The sequence below is a fragment of the Stenella coeruleoalba genome (genome assembly GCF_951394435.1).
Source record: "Stenella coeruleoalba genome assembly, chromosome: 17".
Taxonomy (NCBI): Eukaryota; Metazoa; Chordata; class Mammalia; order Artiodactyla; family Delphinidae; genus Stenella; species Stenella coeruleoalba.
Window position 1 is genome coordinate 2,360,829 of NC_137163.1, and position 18,540 is coordinate 2,379,368.

The 18,540-nt window shown below is 65.6% G+C and overlaps 1 protein-coding gene across 3 annotated transcripts in view; it reads right to left on the bottom strand.

Moving 5' to 3' along the window:
• The window catches only part of PTP4A3 (protein tyrosine phosphatase 4A3), a 34,530-nt gene extending 16,278 nt beyond the window's left edge, over positions 1–18,252 (bottom strand). Inside the window, exon 1 of one of the 3 annotated variants that reach the window (XM_079902057.1) lies at positions 18,201–18,252. The gene's annotated coding sequence lies outside the window, so the exon portion shown is untranslated. Of the gene's footprint in view, positions 1–1,049; positions 1,115–8,209; positions 8,315–18,200 lie in introns of those variants that run through there. The other 2 variants (XM_079902058.1, XM_079902056.1) reach the window with 2 other exon arrangements.
• Between the last annotated feature and the right edge of the window lie 288 nt (positions 18,253–18,540).

Below are 18,540 nucleotides of genomic sequence, written 5' to 3' on the forward strand. Positions count from 1 at the left end.
GGGGGAGTGTTAATACAGACAAGGCCTTCAGAGCAGCGGGAACGGATGCCAGGAGGCCCAGCCACAAGCATCCGCCACCAGGCTCCCGGCCCTCAGCTCAGAGCCCAGCGCCTCTTGCTTCGACCTAGAAAGCGGGATACTTCCAACCCCCTCAGGGGGTTATTAAAACCCAAGACAACAATGGATGACAATCTAGGCTACCACTTATTAACAATAAACATTAATGGCGGCAGTTACCACCTGTCGAGAACCTGCTTTCTGACACAGCCTAAAGACTGTTAGGGTCAAACAGATGGTGAGTCCTCTGTTCGTCGGCCGGGCTTCTGCGTCCCTGGAAGCTCCACGGATTCATTTTGTACGAGGGGACTTAACGCGGCCGACAGGTCGCTGTGAGGCTCAAACTCCGAATCTGCTTTGATGGCCACACGAACCACAGACTGCCTGGGGGCTGGGCCCTCTCCAGCCCCCGCAGCACCTCCAAGGGCACCTGCTGGCCAGGTGGCCCCGGCTCCCTTCACGCCAGCTGGCGAGGAGTGGTTATTCACAGCACCTCCTCCTTTCACTCCCCAACGTGATGATACGTGATCACCCGTGTGGTCACTGCGTCATGACCCTCGTTTAACACGAGGACACGGGTGCAGAGGAGGCTTGGTCACTACCCAAGGGGCAGAAGAACCAGGCTGGACCCCGGCGGGGCCTGAGTCCCTTCTCTGCACTGTGACCCCGTCCCACCTCTGACCGTGTGACCAGGACCGCTGGTCACCCTCCCCCTGTACCCCGAGGCACAGGGCACCAGAACTCGGAGGCCTGGGCTGCACAACGTCACAGAGCCTGGGAGGAGGGTGTACATTCCCACGTGGGCCAGTCTGGGCTCTGGAAGGAAAAGGACCCCTCGCCCCATTTGACGGAGGAAACCACTGAGGCTCCCAGCTGAGCTGCGAGCATGAACAGGAAAGCCTGGGGACCCCCGGGCCCCGCCCTCTCTTGGGGTCTGCCCACTTCCCGGTCCCCACCCCACCCGAGCCTGCCACGAGCCCGCGGACACTCACCCTCCGTCCTCAGTCCTGGAGTCCGCAGAGGCCGGCCCCCAGCCCAGCTTTATCCCTGGCCTGGCCTCCCTCCCAGCCTCCGGGCCTCCCGCCCTCCCCACGTCAAAGGCCCTGGAACCACCCGCCTGCCCGGGAGGCGGGGGCTCAGGCAGGGGCAGCCCCGGAAGGATCCCGTCTCCCAGGGCAGCCCCGGCAGCTGAGCAGGGGGGCTGGGGCACAAGTCTGTGGTCACGGCGGGCACCCTGGTCCCGAGAAGAGGGCAGGAGAGCCCCCCTCCCCTGCTGGGCCGGGCTCTGGGGCCCACAGGGGGCAGGACAGTCCCCAGGGCCCTGTAACTGCTGGCAGCCAGAGCTGACGGGGGCAGCAGGGGCAGGCGGGGCCAGCTCAGAGATAGCGGGGAGGGGTCAGAGGCACCAGAGCCCAGGCCCTGCAGCTGGGAGGGTGGGGGACCGGAGCGACAGCCTGGAGGCTTCCCGGGTCTCTGGCGCGTCTCCGCACTGCCTGCTGTGGGCTGGAAAGGGGGTCCAGGGCCCTTCCCTCGCGGGGATGGGGAGCCCACCGCACCAAGCAGCCCCCTGGTGCCCTCCCCAGCCTGCTCAGGGGGGCAGCCAGGTTTGCCCAGAGCCCCACTGAGCCCGGCGCTCAATTCCTCCTGTTTCCTCCGCAAGGAAGCCAGCGAAGAAGCGAGTTAGCCCACCCGGCCCAGGCCTGGGATCCTCGGCCCTACAAAAGCACTGAGGAAGTGGGAACCCCACCATGGGGGAGGGGCTGTTCCTGCTTCCCAGATCAGGGTCACGTGCCCCTCCCCCACCAGGATGCTGCCCCAGTCACGGTGACATCAGGAGGGGTGGAGCCCATGGGGGGGGGGGGTATCTCAGGCCCACCCAGCCCCCAGGGCTGTACTTCTAGGGGGCAGAGGGAGGCCACCAAGAAGTCCACGCTATGCCTGCTCCCTGCCAGGTGAGCAATGGGGGCATTTCCTAGCTGTAGGAGGGGCCTCTACCCCATGCCACCCAGACGGCTACCCCATAACCTCCCCACGTCCTGCCACATCCACAGGTCCCCACTGGTTCCCACCGGCTGCCACCCCCAGACGGAGGCCCCTCCTAAGGGCCCATCACCCAGGCTCAGCCCGTCATGGCTACCCGGTGCCTCGGCCAGTCCCCAAAGCCCTCCCCAGCCACCCAGCCCTCCAGCCTCACAATACCAGGGACCTCAACACAGAGACGGGTTGCCCACCTTTCTGAGGCCCAGGCCTCACCACCCCCTTCGGGGCCCCGGCATCTGTATTCACACGCGCAGCTGGGCTGACCCGGGCAGTTGGGAGCAGTGTTCTGTAGGCCCTGCGGCGCCCCCGGCTCCCTGCTTGCAGAGCCCCCAGTCCCAGGGGTCTGGTTGTCTGAGAGGCAGAGCCCATCACTCTGCAGTGTGGGGCGCTGGGTTGGGATTCTAGCCAGGGGGAGCAGAGCTCTGACCTGCCCCGCCCTCGGACTTGGACCGGCGCCCACAGTCCCCGGCGCGTTCCTCCTGGGCCCCGTGGGGCTGGTACCAACTCCTGGCCCCATGCCGCCCCGTCTCCGAGGCCCCTAAAGGCCGGTGTCCAGAACGGGCGTGGCGTCCCAGCAGGGCATGGAGTTTCACGGATCCACTTGAAGCTAATGGCCCCTGTGAGGCGCTCGCACCCCCAGGCCCCCCTGCTCAAGTGAAGGCCCCCAGGAGGCCCAGAGGAGGCCCCCGATCCTGGCCTCCCCGAGAGCTAAGTGCTCCCCAGGCAGAGCCCCAACCCCTCTTGTTCCACAAGCGCATACACGGGACCCTCAACAGGCAGAGGGAACCCCGGGCTTAAACCGGGCTCCCGGGCTGGGGCCTCAGAGAACAGGGGGCGGTGGGTGCCGGGGCCCTCACAGAGGGTCCGTGTGGCCTAACAGGCCTTCTCACTGGCCGGGAGGAGGCTGCCCACCAAATCCTCACCCACTAGGATCAGCTGCAGAGCTGGCAAGGGGACAAGGCCCGCAAGGAGCACTGGGATGCCCACGGCGGCTGCGAAAGGCCTCCCCGGCTGCTGTGTGCCCTGGGCCCATCGCCTCACCTCTCTGGGCTTCGGAGTCACCAGCGCAAAGCAGGAGTAACAGGCCCGCTGAAAGATAAGAAAACAGAACTGTACCCCGTAGGGGCCCACGGAGTTTCCACGTGGCCTGCAGGGCAGCAGGTGGGGTGCACACGCAGGTTCCAGTGAAGCCCACCTTGCAGAATGAAGCCTGATCAAACTGGGCCACGGCGCCAAAGCCCTCTTCACGGAGGAGTGGCTATGGCTAACTCCTTGGGACCCCTGGCCGGTGCGGGGACGGCTCCCCGAGGGCGGAGAGGGACAGAGGAGGAGAAGGGCTGTGAGCCGCAGCCAGCACCCCGCAAGTGATGCGGCCCCTGCCCGCCGCTCCTGGGCACCCCAATCCCAACGGGGAGCAGGGTCGGCTCCCACCCCAGCACCCTCGGCGGGGAGGTTCTGCCCCCAGACAGGGCAGCCAGTCCCCTGTGCCCACCCAAACACTCTGCACCCACCAGGGAGGTGGGAAGCAGAACTGGCCTGTCCTCCACGGCTGGACCCTGTTAGCACGGTGCCCGGGGAGCTTGTGGGCCCCAGGAGCGAGTGGACCTTGCAGCATCAGGATGTGGTGGCCACTTCTGCTCACCACCATGCCCAGGAGCCTGGCCAGAGCGGGAGAGAAGCACAGTCTGCCCAGGTCACAAGAGAGGAGGCTGCAGCCCAGCTGAAGCCAGGCCCACGGGCCACCCAGCAGCCTCAGGACACACACAGCCACCGCCCAGCTCAGCCCTCCTCTTACCTCCCATGTAGGTCCCGTCCCTGGGCCCAGCGTCCAGCCCCCTGAAGTGGGAGAAGGCCCAAGGACCCCTCCGTGCAATGGCTCCGCGCCGTGCCCTCGTCACAGGCCGCTCCCCACATCCATCCCCAAAGCCGCACTGGAAGACACCCACCGCCCCATTCTACGGATGAGGAAACCAAGGCTCAGACCACGCAATCAGTGACTTGCCTGAGGCCCCAAGCCAGGATTCCCAGCCAGCCCAGGGGGGGCACTTTCTGTGTACATTCTCCTTCAAACAGCCCCTGGAGGGAAACTGAGGCCCAGCCTCCCACAGATGTCAGGGCTCCAGGAGGCGGCCCTATCACCCGGCGCCTGCACCAGTCCCCGGGGCCCCCCTCCCCTGCTGCGCCCAGAGCACAGGGCCACTGATGGTCAGGCGGGCAGGAAGGGGGCACGAGATCACAGAGGTGGCCGGGGCCGCTGGCCAAGGCCCTGGTGGATGCACGTCAGAGGGGCCTGCAGGAGCCGCGGGAAAGAGCTCTGACCTGGCCTCGGCAGGCCACGTCCAAAATAACCAGCCCCACCGCCCTGCAAGGACTCAGCCGGGCGCACGTAGGCCTCTCGGCCCCAGACGCTGCCAAGCTGGGCGCGGAAGGTCACAGCTATTTCTGGGCCAGCCTGGCAGCAAGACGCAGCCCCCCAGCGCCCCAAAGAGCCGGCGCAAGAGGGGCGGTCGAGGCAGGCCCCAGCCCCAGGACGCGGGGTCTCTACCTGTGGCCGAGGGTCTGCTGGGGGACCCCACGCTGCTGCCTGTTCTCTCTGAGCTGGCTCCCTTCCAAAAAGCCCATTGGGGGCTTCCCTAGTGGTGCAGTGGTTGAGAGTCCGCCTGCCGATGCAGGGGACGCGGGTTCGTGCTCCGGTCCGGGAAGATCCCACATGCCGCGGAGCGGCTGGGCCCGTGAGTCATGGCCGCTGAGCCTGCGTGTCCAGAGCCTGTGCTCTGCGACGGGAGAGGCCACAGCAGTGAGAGGCCCGCGTACCGAAAAAAAAAAAAAAAAAGCCCATCGGCACCATTAGTGTGTCAGGGTCACGCGGGTCCCACTGGCAGTTAAGGGCCTTCTCGGCCACCAAGCTCTGTGCTGGGCCCTTGGCCGGACAAAGAACCACATCCGACCCCTGAAACAAGCAGGGGCTCTGCTCTCCGCTCTCCACCGGCTCCGACCCTAAGCGCACAGGGCCGCAGGAGGCTTTGACCGTGGCAGGGACCCCCCGTGCCCACACGGGCACCCCCTGCCCTGCCGGGCCACACCCCCGGAGATGCCAGCACTGCACCCTACCACACACAGCCTCCAGCCTGGGGCTCCTCCTGCCCCATGTGGGTCACCACCACCCCCATAACTTTGTGGGCACCAATGACCATGTGGCCCATGGGAACCTCTGGCCTCTGGGCCAATGAGGCCCAGAGACAGCAGAAGACCCTGAGGTGCAGCCCCACTCACACCGCCGGGCCAGGCAGGTTCTCTGGGGGCCGAGGGGGAGGGGACAGTCCCCTCTTGTCACCCCAGGCCCAGGCTTCTGCCCCACAGCCTTGTTCAAGCTGTCCCTGCCCACAGAGTCTGCCCTTCCCAGCAGATCACGAGCTCGGGAGCCTGGCCTGGCTCCCATCCTGGCTCCCCCCTGCCAGCCATGTGACGCCGGGCACACCCCTCAACTTCCCTGTGCCTCAGTTTGCTCATCGGTAAAACAGGTTCGCTGGAAGCTCATCCTTCGCGGAGCTGCCGTTGGCTCTTCTCCCGGGTCTAGAAGGACACTCCGCTCCCAAGCGGCCTTGCCTGCGTCCCCCGAATGTTCCCACCGTGCCGGACACCCCCGGGGGCTCTGACAGGACTCTGGCACCCCCAGGAGGGTCCACGTTCAGGTTCATGGTTGTCCCAGTGGGTTCCTTGGGACACTCAAGGGGACCTCTTGCCCGCAGGCTGTCTCTACAGACACGGGGACCTGAAGACCTGAAGGGCAGCCGGCGGCACGTTTCCAGAATGCGGGGGGTTTTTTGGGCTGTACCACACAGCAGGTGGGATCTTAGTTCCCTGACCAGGGCTCGAACCCATGCCCTCTGCAGTGGAAGCGTGGAGCCCTAACCACTGGACCGCCAGGGAAGTCCCTCCAGAATGTTTTTGAAGCCAGGCCCTAGCAATGAGGCACCTCACAGAACCCTACTTGGGCAACGCCAGGCTAGGGCACCCTGGGCCCCAGCCTCCCAGCTGTGAGGGTCGGAGAGCCTCCTGGCCTGGCCCCCCGACTCCTGCTCGCCTGTGTGTCTGGGACCATCTCTCTGAGCCTGGGCGCCATCTGTGAAGAGGGACCATGAAGGCTCCCGGCTGTGAGGAGTGTTGCAGGCGGGCCATGCTGGTGGTCACTGTGTGAACGTCACAGCAGGGGTGGGGGCAGACCACACCCCTCCCTGCTTCCCCTGTGTCCCCACCTTGGCCATGCCGTGGCGACAATGACCTGAGGGTGGCAGGATTAGCTCCTGGATGCAGGCATCCCCTGCCCTGAGAACGGCCGAGGCTGGATGCCCAGCCCAAGCGGGCAGTGGGAAGGGCCCAGCCACAGGGAGCCCAGTGCCCGCCAAGCGCCCAGCCATGCCACCCTCCCCACGGCCCCTGCCGCCCCCTCAGCAGCCCCGCCAATGCCAGCAGAGCTGCCTTCCCAGACAGAAGGCAGCAGAGGGCCGGGCACAGCGCGTCCTGGGGAGCTGGGCATCAGGACCCGGGCTGCCTACACCACCCGCCTTAAGCACCTGCCCAGCTCCCAGGGGAGGAAGCAGGGAACCATCAGACTGGATGAGCCGAGGGAAACCCCTCCTCTCCCGGGCCTGAGCTTTGTGAGGGGCTGAGGCGCCTTCCAGCCTGGGGTCTGCACTGGCCCTGGCTCCCTGGGAGGCTCTGGGCATTGCTGCGGGCCAGAGGGCAGACCTGCGCCAGCCCCTCCACCCCTCCCTGCCCGGGCGGGCGCCAACCTCAGCGCCTCTCCCTGGGCTGCACAGCACAGCACGACAGCCTCCTGGGAGGGGCTGCGGGCTGAGGGCTGGATGAGCTGGCCTGAGGGTGGCCCCCAGGGCACAGGAAAGGCTCCACCTGGCAGCATCACGCGGGCCATTCCCACGGTCAGGACACAGCAGCTCGCAGGCCTCCTCCAGCAGAGCTGGGCCAGGACTCCGGGGGGCAGGCGCGGGTCAGCCCCTCGGGGACCAGGAGGCCCCTGGCTGCACCTTCAGACTGGGCAGAAACGCCCAGAGCCGAACAACAAGGTCCTGCTGCAGAGCACAGGGAACTGCTGTCAACATCCTGTGATAAGCCGTAATGGAAAAGAACATGAAAAGCGATGTCCGCGTGTATATACACATGCACGCATACATACATGAATCACTTTGCTGCACAGCAGAAATTAACACCGTAAATCAACTATACTTCAATTGAAAAAAAAAAAAATGCCCATAGCCAGGTGGGTGCACAGGCCCGGCAGCCCTACTCGCCAGGCCCAGCAAGGCCAACATAAAAAGAAACGTATGCAGGGACAGAACGGGTTGCGGGGCACACTTCAGAGGCGACCAAGCGGGCGCCCTCTTGGCTTCATCTGACCCCTCGGTGATTCTGTGAGCTCCGCACAGGGCACGGACCTGGGGTGCAGAGCAGGGCAGGGGCTGCTCTGTGCCCGCACCCCCAGGTGCACCCTGCTGCCCGGGCTCAGGGGATTGAAGCAGGGGAGAGACCGGAGACAGATCCCAGACAAAGAAGAACACAGGCCCCACGCATAAGGGTGATGAGGGTCACGGGGCAGGGGAGGGCGGGGACTTTGCACACAGACGTCTACCTGCCCCTAAGCCTCACTCCTCCATTCACTCAGCAAAACTCAGGCCAGGGAGGAAGGATGGCCCACCTGTCCTCCCACACCCGCGGAGCACCCCACGTCCCAAGCAGCGAACAGGGGCTGCTTCACTTTCTCTTGCAAGCGAACCAGGCCCCTGCCTGCTCGAACCCTGGGACAGAGCTGGGTTACACCCTATTTTGCAGACTGACTGTGAGCCTGCTCAAGCCAGGCTGTGTGGGGCAGGGGGGCCGTTGACATTTTTTTTTACTGGAGATAAAATTCACCTAACGTGACGTTCGCCATTTTGCTATTTCAAAGTGTGCACTTCGGTGTTTTTTTAGTACATTCACGGTGTCGTGTAATCGTCACCACCACCAATTCCAGAACACTTCCATCGCCCCCTAAAGAAACCCACAACTGTTAGCAGTCACTCCCCAACCCCCAGCCCAGCCCCTGGCCACCGGGAACCTGCTCTCTGTCTCTGTGGATTTGCCTGTCCTGGACACTTTCCACAAATGGAGTCACCACTGTGTGGTCTTTGCGTCCGGCGCCCTTCATGCAGGATAATCCTTCCCAGCGTCACCCGTGCTGTAGGGTAGATCAGGACGCTGACCACTAGTCCGCTGTGTGGAGAGACCGCATCTGCGTTACCTGCTCTTCAGCGGACGGACATTTGGGTCGTTTCCAGGTCTGTTTTTATTTCACCCACAGGGACTGAGCTGCAGCACGTACCAGGGGAGCGATGCTGGACAGGGGGATCCAGGTGACACAGGGTGGGGTGGGCAGAGAGGATCCAGGTCCACACCTGGGGGCACCTGGTCAGCCCCTTCCCAGCCCGTCAGGGCTGCACCAGGCTGCCGAGGGCACTGGGCATGTCTGGAAGGGACAGAGGCCCCAGCAGCCAGACGGAGGGGGAGGGGCCCTCCAGGGTTCCAGGCGGGACACTGCTGGCCTTCAAGGATGGGAAAGGTTTGTCAAAGCCTTTTTAGAAGTTAAAAACACAACTATCACACGTAAAGTGAGCACGAGTCTGAGGTCTAGTCAATCATCTGTGATGGAGCTGGCGGGGGGCAACGCTGGCTCAGAGAATTCACGGCACTGAGTGCTTTCAGCCCGCGGATTCTGAGCACTAAAATGCGAGAGGGGAGAAGAGACCAGCGGTGTTCGATGGGGCCCCAGGGAGGCAACCTCCTCCACCAGACAAAACCGCACATTCATGCGACCCCCCCGAATCCAGGCCCCACTCAATCAGAAGCAGGTACGGACATCCCCTCGAGAGCTGCATTGCCCAGGCGGCCTGCTGGACGGCACCCAGTAGTCACAGAAGGACACGCCGCCCCCCTTTTGCCTTAAAAGATCCAACTGGGTGAATGGGGTAGGTGTCTGGGTGGAGGGCACGGCCTGAGCAAAGGCCACAAGGCAGGAAAGGGCAGGGAGCAGAAAGGTGACCCAGCCTTCAGGGGAACCACAGGGAGCTGGTCCCCAGGGCAGGCGGGCTTGCGGGGCACCGGTCCTCAGAGTCCCAAATCCAGGCATGTCACAGAATCAAGCTCAAGGTAGGGAAGTGGGAACTTCCCACAATCCCCAGCGGGGGGCAAGACGGCTGCCATGGGTGGTGAGACGGCAACACCTGGGCCCAGGAGCCTGGAGCCACCTGGGGTGACCAGGAACCTGAGGAGCATCGGCCCAGAACCAGGCCCCCGCTGGCATCGCAGGTCCCCCCAACCCTGCCCCCCACTCCCTACGTGGTGACAGCTGAGTCCATCCTGTCCTCCTCGGCTGAAACCCTCCCATGGCACCCACATGGCGAAGAAGGAAAGCCTGTGCTCGTCCTTAGGCCTGAAAGAAGGCCCCGCCCCCTTGACCTCCTCCCCCCACTCCCTTCCTCGGCTCCAGCCTCACCTGCCCTCCTTCTGTTCCTGAAACTTGCCTCTGGGATCCTGCCTCCAGCCCTTTGCACGTACTGTGCCCTCTGCCAGCTCTCTGCCCTGCACCATCCCACACAGCCACCAGGCCTTTGCCTATGGGCGCCACCTACCCAGGACTCCCTCCTGGCTCTCCTGGGTCTGTCCAGACCCCACCTCCTTGGAGGCCGGCTCACCGGCCCACAAACACTTACTGAGCACCTCCTGAATGCCCTGGCTATGCTCTGGGTCCAAAGGAGCTCTCCGGAAGAAAAGCTCAGTTCCTAGCAAGACGGCCAATCTGGCCATGGCAGCCAGGTGGTGACCCTGAGGGCCAGGTGCCCCCAGACCACGGCCCCAGCAGCAGCAAGAGAAGAAGAGAGGCCCTGGCCTGCCGAGGAGCCCCTGCCCCGGCTGGACTCCCGACGCACTGAGAAGCTCCCATCTCAACCAACTTTCCACCCAGACGCCCTGGCAGAAGGGGAGGGGCGTGGAGAGCACTGTCTTGTCACGTACCATCAACGGAGCACGCGGCGCCCAGGAAGAAATGGTCTGAGGGCTGAGGCTAGCCACCATCCCTCGGCCAGTCTCCTCCCCAGCCTCCCCAGATTCTGGGCTCTCGGCGCAGGGCTCCCCTAACACCCCCCAAGGCTTCTCCCATTTCAGCAGCATCCCAGCAAGCGCCAGGGAGCCCAGCCTCAGCCTCCTGCTGCCTCCCCCACTCCCGCTCACGCACACAGCCAGCGTCTCCTAAGAGAGCACCCTTCCCTCTGCTTCCACGTTTCGCTGGACTTAGCATTTCATTACAAGGCAGCAGAGCGAGGCCGACACTTCTCAGACCTGGGGTCAGCTGCCCTCTACCACCAGGAGGCAGCCGATCCCCCACAACCCCCGGCGGGTGAGGCTGGGTCACTGCAAGCAGCACAAGCAGCAGGCTTGGGAAGGTCACTGGCCCCCCCGGGACAGGCTCACGGGCGTCTGTCCTCGGCCCATGGATGCCCCTGGACCATCCAGTCTCACCCACGACTGGCCGGTGGACACGCCTCCCGGCAGCATGCTCCTGAATCCCGGATCCGCCCAAAGCCCTGGTTCTCACACTCACTTCCCCGGGGTGGGGTACCGTAAACTCACCCTGGCCCCGAAACCCCAGCACACTCTCTGGGAGGCTTTGCCCATAAGAACCTGCGCCAGAGCCTTCCAAAGGGAGGGGGGGAGGAGGGGGGAGGGGGGAGGGAGGGGAGGGGGGAGGGAGGGGGGAGGAGGGGGAGGGAGGGGAGGGAGGAGGGGGAGGGAGGGGAGGGAGGAGGGGGAGGGAGGGGAGGGAGGAGGGGGAGGGAGGGGGGAGGAGGGGGAAGGGGAGGGGAGGGAGGGGAGGGAAGGGAGAAGGACGAGGGGAGGGAGGGGAGGGAAGGGAGAAGGACGAGGGGAGGGAGGGGGAGGGAGGGGAGGAGGGAGAGGGAGGGAGGGGGGAGGGGAGGGAGGGGAGGGAGGAGGGGGAGGGGGAGGGAAGGGGAGGAGGGGAGGGGGAGGGGGAGGGAAGGGGAGGAGGGGGAGGGAGGGGAGGGAGGAGGGGAGGGGGAGGAGGGGGAGGGAAGGGGAGGAGGGGGAGGGAGGGGAGAAGGGGGAGGGGGACAGAGGGGAGGAAACCAAGGTGGGGCGCTCCTTGGCCTCCCCAGGGCTGGCTGGGCAGGGCTGTCTGACCCCTGAGCCCACCAGGCTCCTTCTGAAGACAGGAGGCCCAGGCAGGCACAAGGCAGCCAAGTAGACAGGACGTGAGGCCCTGAGGGGTCAGCGTCCCTCCTAGCGCTGGGCAGGCCCAGCTGGCAGTGTCTGTGGGAACAGTCCCCAGGCCTGGCCGGCCACACGCAGGCCAGTCAGTGGGCATCGGGGCTGCAGCAAATGCCGGGGCAGCTGGGCACGTCCCGAGGGGCGGAAGCCCAGGCCCTGACCCTGCTCCAACCACGCCGAGACCTGCAGGCTGATCTGGGGGTCTCGTGGGGGTCCTGGGGGAGGGGCGGGAGGGCTGGGGGAGGGGAGGAGAGAAAGAGGTCTGTGGGGCATGATGACCCCTACCGTCACCATCCACGCCCCCAGACCCCGCCCACCTCCAACGCCCCAGAGGCTGCCCCCTTCCACCTGCAGCGCTCTCCCCCCAGCCCTTCCCCTAGACGCCTCCTCCTTGACCCTCAGCTTCCTCTGACCCCTCCCCGGGGGCTGGGGCTCCTCCCCCGGCTCCCTGGACCCCACACCTCCCCTGATGTCACACAGTCCACCCAGGGCCGAGGCTGCGGTGGCCTCACTGCTGTCTGCAGACCGTGACTTCGTGGGCTGTGGCCATGCTGGGCCTCATCGGGGGCCTGTGGGGGGCAGGGGCAGCTGACGAGGTGGACGGACAGACGGACACCCTTGATGAATGGCTCAATCTACACTCCAGCCCACACGCCCAGCGGGCTCTGCCTGGCCCTGTCCTCCACGTTCCCTGCCCCCTACGCTCCACCCCGGGACCCCCAGCCTCTGGCTGTCCTCACAGGCCTGGGGGCCCCTCGGGACGGCCCTTCCGGTGACTTCCTGCCAGGGAAGCTGGGAGGAGGGGTAAACAAGGCCTCCAGATGGCTTCCTGCGGCTGCCCGGCGACCGTGGGAACGGCCCAGCCCTCGAGGCCACGGAGGATGGAACAGGAGCAGGGAAGGGCTGCACCCTCAGCAGACCACCTTCTGCTCACCGCGCGGTGCCCCCTTTTACACCTCCCAACATGCCCACGAAAGGGGTGCACACCTCCATTTACAGAGGGGGAAACCGAGGCACGGACCGGCACGTTAACGCCAGGCCAGAAGCAGGGCCTCCCGCTCACCAGGTGCCCCCTCCTTATCAGACTGCCACCCACCGTGCAGGCAGGTCCTCCCAGCCCCGTGTGAGAAACAGGGAAAGCTGAGGCCAGAGAGGGGAGGGTCTCCCGGGCCAGATGAGCCGGTGGCTGTACTGGGGTGAGATCCACTCCACCCCGGTCCCACACACACCTGAAGGCCCCTCATCTGTAAACGAGGGGACGACAGTCTGGCTCCAGGCCGTTGTACAAGGACCGCACAGCCCCGACTCAAGGGGCACCAGCCAGACACGCCTGCCACCCTGGGCAGGGTACGTGGCCTGGGAGACGGGGCAGTGACAGCCACTGCCGCACAGCTGGCCGTGAGGATGAATGCCGTGCCCTGGACCAGCTCCACTCCGGCCTAGAGTGAGACCACGCCAGCGCCCCTGAGGGGTGCTCTTAACTCAGGCCCCGAGCTCCCCGGAGCTGCCTCCGCCCAGCTCTCCCTTCCTGGAGCCCCTCCCGCCAGCTCCTGTGATGCCCACATCCTTCAAGCCCCAGCCAGACACCACCTCCTCTCAGAAGGCTACCTTGACTTCCTGCTCCAACACGACCGCAAAATCTTGGGGACACACGCTCCAGGAAGGTGACAGTCATCTCCTGCAGGTCCTGTTCACCCACGATCCCTCCCGGGGTCAGGACCACCTTCCTCCGCCCTCTCCCATCCCCCGCAGGGGCCAGTGCAGGCCTGGCGGCCCCTCAAGAGGCACAGGAAGGCAGGAGCCAGGCCAAGCCAGTAGGCTGCCTCCCCAGCCCCGCTACACAGCGGCCAAGCTGGTGGTGATGGGGGCGAGAGGGAGGCAGGGCCCTGTTTAGGAGCGGCTGTCACGAGGGTACTGATTCATAAACAGGGTCCATCCAGACCCGGGCCCCGGGCCCCCAAGCGCCATTAGGAGAGAGGCCCACAGTCAGCGGTGAGGGAAATTTCAAGTGAGATACATCACGCTGCACGTGGGCAGCCTGTCCCCGTGAGATCCAGCATGTGCCCCGCAGCCCAGAGCCCAGAGCAGCTGTGAATTTCCGGGGCTGTCTGACTGTCATCACTGAATCTGTACTGAGCAACACGGAGCACTATTTGGATGGTCCCCGGCCCCAACGTGAGTTCCTGTGCCCAGGAGGTACCGTCACAGCAGGGCCCCAGGCCCTCTCTGCCCACTCCCTGCACAGGGTCTGGCCCAAGAGCACAACTTGACAGACAGGGGAACTGAGACACCCACGGACGGCCCTTCCCGAGGTTGCAGGCTTCAGAGACTGTAAACGGCAAGTCTGCCGGGCCGGTCACAATGGGCAGACGCAGGGCTGCAAGCAGGTCGCCTGGCCCAGGTGGCTTGGGCTTAACCGCCAAGACTACCAGCTTTGTCCTGACCCCCCACCCAGTCTGCTGTGGGGCCCAAGGTCTGCTCCAAGCTCTCCATTCTCTAGACGAGAAAACTGAGGCCCAGTAAGAGCAGGGGCCAGCCCAGGGTCACCCAGAGAGGCCTGGCAGAGCTGGGGCCACGGCTCTGGGCTCCCTAGGGCTATGCGGAGGGGACTGCGAGGTCACCATGGGGAGCCCCGGGCACCCCCGGGCACCCCCTGAGCTCCGCATGGCAATTCCCAGCAGATGGGCCGCTGGGCAGCCAGCCAGAGAGGAGTGAAGGCCAGGAGAGGGCCCAGCGCTGAGTCCATGGGGAGATGAAAGGGGAGGAAATGTTTGGCTTGGCAGGGCCTGGTCCAGGCAAAGGAGGAGGAGGGGCCTGTCCCAGCATCAACAGACGATGCCCGGAGGGTGCCAGCGGAAGTAGCAGGAAGGGGCGCCCGCTGGGGGCAGGCACAGAGCAGACAGCACGTGGAGCCCACCGTAGGTAGCGGTGGGGCGGTGACGGGACACACAGGCGGTCGCTGCGGGAACTCTGGGTGGGGTGGCGGGGAATCCTCGTCGCTCTCCCGCGCCTCTTCCAGGAAGCCTGAGTCACAAGGGGGGCCCCGGGGCCAGGAGAGGGGCCGGGAGCACCACTCCCATGGGAAGGGGACAGGGCAGGGCTGCCTGCCCGCCCGCCTCCTCCAGCTGGGCCAGCCCTTGCTTCGGGGTCTTTGTGGCGAGTGAGGCCATGGGAACGGGCTCCTGCAGCTCCCAGGAGGGACTGGGGGGAAGGAGGAGCTGGTGACAGCAGGTCAGAGCCCCCCTTCTGCAGAAGGGGAAACTGAGACCCCAGAGGAGAAAAGCTGGCCCAAAGGCAGACGGCTAATGGCCTTTCATTGCCTAAGGGGGCTCTGGGCAGCCAGGCCGGGATCTGGGGAGACCCACAGCGGCACCCACGGACGTCCTGGCTGAGTCCTCTTCCAGCACATCAGCCCCCAGCCACGCACCAGAGACCACCCCTCCACCCTGCTCTAGAACACTCCATGGCTCCTGCCGCCCCTTCCCTCAGAATCTGAGTCAGGAAACAGAACCGCGGCACGACAGTCTGCGGCTCCCAACCTTCCATCTGCCCACATCAGCCATGGGTGCTTCCTTCCCGGGGGCATCAGAATCTCCTGGGGGACGTGTGGGCGCACCTCAGAAAGCACCAAGCATCTGGGAGCACCTCCCCCATTGACAGCCTTGGGTCTGATCCAGCCCCTCATTTGCTGGTGCAGAGTGGAGACCCAGGGTGGTGACACCCACCCCGGCCCCATCCAGGACTCAGCCAGGCTCTGGCCAGGCACACAGTAGGTGCACAATAAAGGTGGCGGCCGGGAATATCCAGGATAGAGGGCATTCGTGGCACAGAGGCCTGAGAAGCTGGGGCAGCGGGAGGAGCCGCGCGGGGCTCAGGTCTCATTGCCGGACCAGTTTCTCCTCAACTCCCTTCTGGCAGTGATGGCCGAGGACAGCGGAACCCCACTCCAGCCATCCTGGGGGATCGTCACCTTCTAGAGATGAGAACACTGGTCTCCACAAGGCTCAAGCCACCACCTTGCCCTCTGAGACCCTCGGGCACTGAGGCTTAGGTCCTCACATCCAAATGTACACACCAGGGACTTCACGGGTGGTCCAGCAGTTAAGACTCCACGCTCCCAATGCAGGGGGCCCGGGTTCAATCGCTGGTGGGGGAACTAGATCCCGCATGCCGCAACTAAGAGCCTGCATGCCGCAACTAAAAGATCCTGGACGCAGCAACGAAGATCCTGCATGCCACAGCTAAGACCCAGCACAGCCAAATAAATAAACAAATATTAAAAAAAAACCAAAAAACAAAAAACCACCTGCCTTGCGACGGCTCGCAGAGGACACACACTCCCAACTGAGGCCTGGGCGGAGGAGGGGACAGACCCCAGGCAGCAGAACGGTCACTGTGGCGGGAACTGGGCCTGGCTGGGGCTTCCACACACCCCTGACCTGGGCGGCCTTCCAGAGTCCCAACAGGAACAATTCCCAGCCCGCCCGGGGGACTCGGGGCACTGGGCCAGAGGCGGGGTGGGACAGAGGGGCCTCCTCCCTGAGCCGTCACTGCCCAGAGCCCCCGTGACCTCGGGAAGTGAGGAGCCTCACTGAACTTTGGCCTCTCGCTGCAGGACAGGTAGACAATGACCCCAGTTGCTGGGGTACAGACCAGGATGGGGGAGGGGCCCGGCACCCAGCAGGCACCCAGCACACCTGGTGGCTACCTTCTCTGAGCCTCGGCTTCCCCACCTGGAAGGGAAGCCACCACCCCTCTCCCAGAGCCCCAGCGGCAGGAGACGCTGTGACCCTGGGGACGTGGACAGAGCCCTGCTCCACACGAACGGACCTGCCCTCGTTCCCTCCAGCCTGCAGAGTCCCTCCAGGCCCGGCTTCCTGGCCAGGAAAACGGCAGGGTGCATTGGCCAAGCCCTGGGCCCTCCGGCCAGCCCGGCAGCCCACCTCCCCACCCGCCAGAACCCCCAGCACTGAAGGCAGGGTCCAGGAGAGCAGGGTCACACCTGTTCTGTTCCCTGGTCCTCAGTGCCCGGAGCCCCACCTGGCAGAGTGGACCCTGGCCACATGCATCAGTGGGCACACACAGCCCCACCCGTCACACGGCGTCACCGTCCCAAGTGAGAGAAGGGTGTTGTGAGGTTCGGCGGGGACACGCCCAAGACGGCACAGCCACCTGTGTGTGTGGACGCCTCCACCTGACTGCCATCTCCCAGGGCCAGGGCCCAGGTCAGCCTCGATAACAGCTTATCAGGGCCTGGCACACAGTAGGTGCTCAAGTTTTGGTGACTCAGTGAGAAAGGAATGCCTGACGGGCTGCTCAGAGCCAGACTGCTCAGGGAGGACCGCCACCCGGACGACAAAGACTCGAGGAGGCATAGCGCCACGGCCTGAGGCGGGACCTGCCATCGTCCACCCCTCAGTCCAGCACCGGGCCTGGCACACAGTGCGTGGCAAGCACTATGGGGGTGTTGTGGGGTGGCCAGCTCCCCAGGGGGACATCTGGGGGGCAGCCTCTTCTCCTGAATACCTGCAGCAAGGGAGGCCTGGGTGGCCGTGGGGAGACCCCCCCGTGCCTGCCTCAGGGCCCATTTACTCCTCACAGCAGCCTGCCAGGAAGGTCAACCAGCACCCACTTCACAGGTGGGAAAACCAAGGCTCTGGTGAGGTCTGCAGGCTGAGGGGCTGGACATGACTCCACCTCTCTGGGCCTCAGTCTCCTCATCTGAGAAGTGGGGTTAAGAACTTCATGGGAGGATTTGAGGTCAGTGAGGCAAGGCGCCTGCACAGAGCTGCAAAGGGGTCTCCATTTGGGCAAGGCCATAGGCACCCTGTGTCCGCTGACCCTCTCTGGTCCACAGCCCCACACTGCTCCGGCCTAGGAGCAGGCCCCCCGGAGTCCACACACGTCTGGTGCCCAGCTCCCAGGCACCCACCATCACATGCAGGGCTGGCCAGCCAGGAGAGGAGGCACACCGCATGCCCACCTGCCAGGGCCGGAGTGCCCGGCACACTGTGACCAGCTGGCCTGGACTCTACCCATCCTCAGACCCACTGTCAGGGTCCGGCCTGTGGGGTCACCATGCTCCACCCAGGAAGGCCAGACCAGGGCGACAGCTGCTCTACTGGCCTGGAGCTGACACGCCACCCACCCCAACTCAACCGGCCACCAGCTAGCTGCCCGGGAGAACACAGGAGCGCATCACGAGCCGCCTGGGACAAGGCTGGGACCTGCTCTAAGCTGGGGGACTGCTTGGACAAATGAGGCACCGCCGGGCTACCAGCCCCAGAGTGGTCTGAAAGCCGGGGCGCGGACCTGTACCGGGACTTGGAGCTCAACCTCGTTGACGTTCGCCGGCACCCCCCGCCATCACGACGCAGGGAATCCGGTGGGGTTGTGGCGGGCAGGAGCGCTAGGGACCAACTCCCCCCAAACTGTGCGGAGGAGGAAACTGAGCCAGGGGATGGGAGGCAGCACCCGACACCCTACCGGCCCTTGGGGAAGAGGTATTCGGGGGCGGGGGGAGGGGGTCACGCCTCCCAGCCCGGGCGTCCCGTCGCCGCAGGGGGAAGCGGCGGGCGGAGTCCCGAGCCGGCCCCCCGGGCTGAGAGTTGCACGTGGCAGCCTCCAGGCCCGCGCTCGCGCCGCAGCGGCCGCCGGGAGCAGGGTCCCTGGACTTGGGTAGTCGGCCCGCCCTCGGCCCGCGCGCGCCCCGCCACGCGCCCGCACCACGCGCGCGCCCCCGCCCGAGCGGGCACGAGGAAACTGACCTGGCGGTCCGGACGCCGGCTCCACAGGCGGAGGGCTCGGGGCGCATGCGCGTGCACGCGGGCCCGGGGCGCGTGCGCGGCCCCGCTCCGGGCGCGCGGGCAGGGCCCGCCGCGTCACGTGGACGGCGCGGCCCAATGGGAGCGCTCTCCACACCGGAGAGACGCGGGCGCGCGCGCGCGCACCGGAGCCCCGCCCAGGTGGGAAGGGGCGTGTCCGTGGGCTCTGACTGTGGTCCAGTATCCCTCGCAAGGCGGCTGCTGCGGGAAGCCGGGGCGGTTGGGGGGCGGCTTGACCCCGAATGCGGGTGAAGAGGGCAGGGTGCGCCGAGGCTGAGGGATG